Source organism: Thunnus albacares, chromosome 17 (genome assembly GCF_914725855.1).
Source record: "Thunnus albacares chromosome 17, fThuAlb1.1, whole genome shotgun sequence".
Taxonomy (NCBI): domain Eukaryota; kingdom Metazoa; phylum Chordata; class Actinopteri; order Scombriformes; family Scombridae; genus Thunnus; species Thunnus albacares.
The window spans coordinates 30101359-30106611 of record NC_058122.1 but is presented as its reverse complement, the minus strand read 5'-3'; the positions used below and the strand labels follow the sequence as shown (position 1 = coordinate 30106611).

Sequence of the window (5253 nt, the reverse complement as noted above, 5' to 3'; positions counted from 1 at the left end):
CTTTTCATCCTAACTGACAGAGAACAGTAAACGTGTTTTGTAGAAGGCAGCGACAGTAGAGAACAGTAAATGTGTTCTATTTAAGGTGGTCTCAGTAGATTTCTGTTCTGTGTGGGTTCAATAGAGGATTGTGGAATATGTTCAGATCTATTTGAAGTTCGTCTCTCTGCAGCAGAGATCCTGAGAGGATTCATTCATGAGTTGGTTCAGCTGTCTGACCGTAAATGGACGGGATAGGGTCTTTGTGTGACGAGTATTTAAACCCTCACAGAGGAATCTGCTCTGCTATCTCTTCTCTTCTTCTCAGCATTCATCCATTCATCCTTTACTCTCTGATTATACTCTGTCTTTATTTTCTTTCTATCAGTTTTTGTGTCAATCTGTCCATCATGGCCCCGAAGAAACCAGAACAAAAGAAGGAAACAATGAAAGTTTCTCCAGAAGCAGAAGCTGCTAAAGAACCAGATTTTGATCCACACAGCATCAAGGTTTGTATGTCTGTCTGTCAGTTCTGCAATGCTAACCACATTAAATATTATTATGTAGTAAATGTAACCATCAGCTGACAGCTGTAAACTTATTTAGAAATGTGCAGTGCAGAGTAGAAAGGGATACATACATGTGTAAGTAAAAGTACCTTGAGGAAGTAAAGAACTGCGTATTCAAGTTCTAACAGAAATGTCAACTTGTGTTGGTACAAAGAAGGTTGAAAATGTTTCTTGAATGTATTTGATGTTACAGATGAATTATTAATGCATTTGAGGTTGTAAGGGGCAAATGATTCCAGTATTCTGTTTTATTTTTCAGATTGATTTTGGCCCTGATCAGATTGAGGGTAAAGCTGCACGCACACACACGTTTGTACTTCTATACTTGTGAGGATCATCACTGACATAATGAATCCCTGAGACAGACACGATGTGTACTGACCCCGATCGTAACGTTGTCATGTGTGTGTAGAGTTTAAAGAAGCATTCCAGCTGTTTGACAGGACGCCACAGAACCAGCTGAAGATCTCCTTCTCTCAGTGTGGAGACGTGATGAGAGCTCTGGGACAGAATCCAAGCAACGCTGAGGTCCTCCGAGTGCTGGGATGACCCAAACCTGAGGGTACACACACACACACACACACACATACTCACACTCACACACTCTGTGTGTTATGGGTGTGTAAATAGGTAGAGGTCTGTCTGCAATGAGGTGATGAGTAAAGTTTTAGTTCAGTAGTCAGCGCAGTCGTCTCTGATCTGGGAGACTCCAGTTCCAGACCCGGTGTGGGGACGTCGTCCTTCATAAGATAGTTTATTCATGAACACTTATTTCAACACTTTAATTTTCTAAAATTAAAAGCGTAATAACAACAAAAACAGAATTTTTACGCCTATTTCGACTTTTATTCGAATACAAATACAAATATAAATTTGTTCCTTTAACAAATATATACAAATACAAATACTGGGCTCTCTGCACATCCCTAGTATATATATACATATATGACAAGAAAAATGACAATAATACATATGTTGCTGTTAAAAGCTTATGAGTACACAAGATTACAATAAGTTGTATTTATATACATCCCAAAGAGTCCGTCTGCCGTGTCTTCTCATCTTCTTCCATAGACATGGACGGTAACCTGGTGGACTTTGAGACCTTCCTGCCCATGCTGCAACATGTGGCTCAGTCCAAAGACAAGGTAAGATAAAAGCTTTAACTTCACACGGCTCAGTGGTTAAGGGTCAAAGGTCACGGAGTAAATGTGTTGGTGGAAATATTCATTCCTCGAACATGTTTAGTCATGACTTATGTTTACTGTCCAGATGAAATTTTAAAGGTTCACTTTTAAAATATCAGAAGTTAGCTGGTAGCAGATTGTTGACACGTTGTCATTTTCTACACAAACATGAATATATCTGTTGATCAATATTATCACAACAACAGTGTAAACCCTCTTGGTTTCGCCCATGCTGGCCCTCACTTCCCCAGGCCCCTTTCTACTGAACTTTCCAGTCTCTGCCCTTCTCCACCTGTCCACCAGATGTCCTCAGCCTCTCCCACTAGTCCCAGTTACCTGACTCCCACATACACCTGCTCACCTCTTCTTACTGCCAAGTCATGCTGACATATTTAGCTGCTCGGGTTCATTCACTCCTTGCTGTCTTTGTGTTCCTGTCACCTAAACCTGACATCTGCTGCCAGTTTATGACCTTCCTGCCTGCCTCAGCGCTCTGGATGTGTTAGTTAGTTAGGACTTCCTCCTGCTGCCTGACTGGAATCCAGTTTTACTGAATATTTATGGAGCAAAGTGTCTTTTTTATCAGTTCTGTCCTCTATGCTGTTACTCGCTAATATTTACTAATTGCAATACTTACAATATTATTGCAATGTAGAATTGATAAAAATGTATGTTGAAGCATCTGTAAGTAAAGATGATTGAAAGAACCAATTTCAGTTGAAAACCAGCGTTGTGATGACATTTCTGTGCTGTGAGGACATTTTGGCTGGTCCTCAAACTTCAAAGGCCTATTTGAGGGTTTAAAGTTAAGGTTAGAATTTGGTTCAGGCTCAGTTTAGGGTTAGGGGCTGGGAACACATTATGTCAATGAGTGTCCTCACAAGGATATAAAGACAAACATGTGTGTGTGTGTGTGTGAACAGGGGACGTATGAGGACTTTGTGGAAGGTCTGCGGGTTTTTGATAAGGAAGGAAATGGGACGGTGATGGGAGCTGAGCTGAGACACGTACTGGTCACTTTGGGTACGATGACTTTTATTTGTGTTCATGTTTGAGAACCTTTTGAAGTTAAATTAGCTGAAAATATGTTTATGAAAGTTTATCCACAGTGAGCATGCTCAGAGGTTTTTCTGTTATCAGGGGAGAGGATGACGGAGGGAGAAGTGGACCAGCTGTTGGCAGGACAGGAAGATGCTAATGGATGTATAAACTATGAAGGTAACATCCATACTGAAACACACCGAAAGCAAAATAAAATAATATGAATGTAAAATAATACTGAATGAAGCTGTGCATTTGTTTTCCAGCTTTTGTGAAGCACATCATGGCTGGCTGAAACAACAGGTAAATGTGTTCATTAGTTTTTATATGAAAAACAGAATCAATAGAATCATGATACTGTCGTATGAACGCAGTCTGTCTGTCTTTCAGGTTGGGTCCTGTGTTCAGAGAGAAGTGCCTGCAGGTTTCTGCTCTGATGTTACAAATCCTCATGTTCAATAAAAATGTACCAAAAGAACCAGATCTGCTCTCAATACGCTCTTCTCTCAAAATGCAGAAAGATGTTCAAACAAAAACACAAGATATACGAACATGCTGATACGTTTATATCATATATATATATATATATCATATATATATATATATATATATATATATATATATATATATATATATCTCAGATAAATGTACGTTTATATCACATATATATATATATATCATATATATATATATATATATATATATATATCATATATCACATAAATGTATCACTAGAACTCAGGATGAGAACCGTCAGCCGCATCATACCGACTCAGCATTTGCTGAAGTGTTTAGTGATTTTTATTCATCTTTGTATTCCTCAAAATCATTGTGAGGATAAAAAGAAAGATTTCTTCTAACATATGAGACTCCCAAAGGTCTTCGAGGAAGTCAGGAATAAATGTGATATGGATGTTACTAGTAAAGAGGTTGAAGAGGTGATATGTACCTCGGCATCTGGAGAGGCTTGTGGACCAGATGGTCTATCTATTAAACCTTTAAAGGTATTTTCTCCTCCCTCCTGACAAGAATGTTTCAACACTCTTCATCAATCAACAAACGTCCCCGATCACTGCAGCTGCTACTAATGTATTACTGCAGCAAAACAAAGGAACTCTACCTTCCTCAATTTTTTTTGTTATTTACAATTAAGTAGTTATGTCCAATCCAATATATGAGTGGTATGAACATGAATAATTTGGAAAAGATACAACTGAAAACTTCTTATTTAAAGAAGAAAGTTATATGTTATGTTAACATCCCTGCTATCAACAGTAAAACATCCTGGGGGGAAGATTTTGGGTCCCATCTTGATGATGTGATGTGGTGAAACAAATCATCAAACATCCTATGAGACCCAATATAATATAAACCATAGACTATATACAAAATTTGGTTTATAATATTAATGACTGTATCTGTTGATCTTCTTGCGTTTCTATTCCATGTGGTTATTTATCTATTCTTCCTTTATCTCGAGTCTCAGTTTCAAACTATGTGTTGCTGTTTTTTACATGGTCACTTGATGGCGCTGTTGCCTTGTTGGAGAATTACTCCTGAATTGTTCAATAAAGTTTGGAAGAAACATTTTGTTGAGATGACTGTGTATTACACCGTTAGATGCTGAAACAAATCTCAGATTTAACAAACTTCTCTTTTAATAATCCAGAATTTACAAAAGCCTCCAAAAGTCTCAGATAAAATGAACATCTGGTCGGTTTCACACATTTATTGCAGGTGAAACATTTAAACCAAACCCAGAGGAAGTCAAACCCCAAACAGGACTGAAAACTGCAGCCTGTCTTCTTCAGCGAACATACAGGCTGCTGCTGTTTAAGTGTTTGTTCCTTCATCGCCGCCAGCAGTTCAGCTGCTTCTGAAAAGTTTTATTTATATCATTTAAATATAACCACGTGCTCTTGAGCCTTCGTCACAATAAGTTGTTTGTCTTTATTTAATCTATATTTCTTGTTGCTGACTTGTTTCAGACTCACCTTCATCCTACACGACACACTCCTGACCCCTAACCCCTGACCCCTAACCCCTAACCCCTAACCCCCCCCTCCTCGTGCCTAGACGTGACCAGGTGGGTGTGTGGTGCAGATACTGCACGCTCGCTGCAGCTGCATCGGACTCCAGAAAGTGAAACAGGAAACAGAAAATGAGACTGACGTCAACAGATTGAGCCTTCAGAATAAAAGTTGATGATTGTAACATGAGCTATTTTACACATTTAGACACACAAACACACACACACACACACACATACACACACACACACACACACACACACACACAAACACACACACACACACACACACACACATTGATCTCTACGATTCTGTTGGTAAAGCGACACGATGCCAGCTTTTATTTTGTCGTCACTTTCTGTGGTGTTTGGAAAATGAAAGCGGAGGGACTTACACACACAAACACACACACACACACTAGACACCAGTTCGATTAGTGATCAGATC

The 5253-nt window shown here is 38.9% G+C and overlaps 1 pseudogene; it reads left to right on the top strand.

Annotated features, from left to right (window-relative positions):
- The first annotated feature begins 138 nt into the window (after nucleotides 1-138).
- LOC122966924 lies at nucleotides 139-3254 on the top strand (annotated as a pseudogene).
- Nucleotides 3255-5253: the final 1999 nt, after the last annotated feature.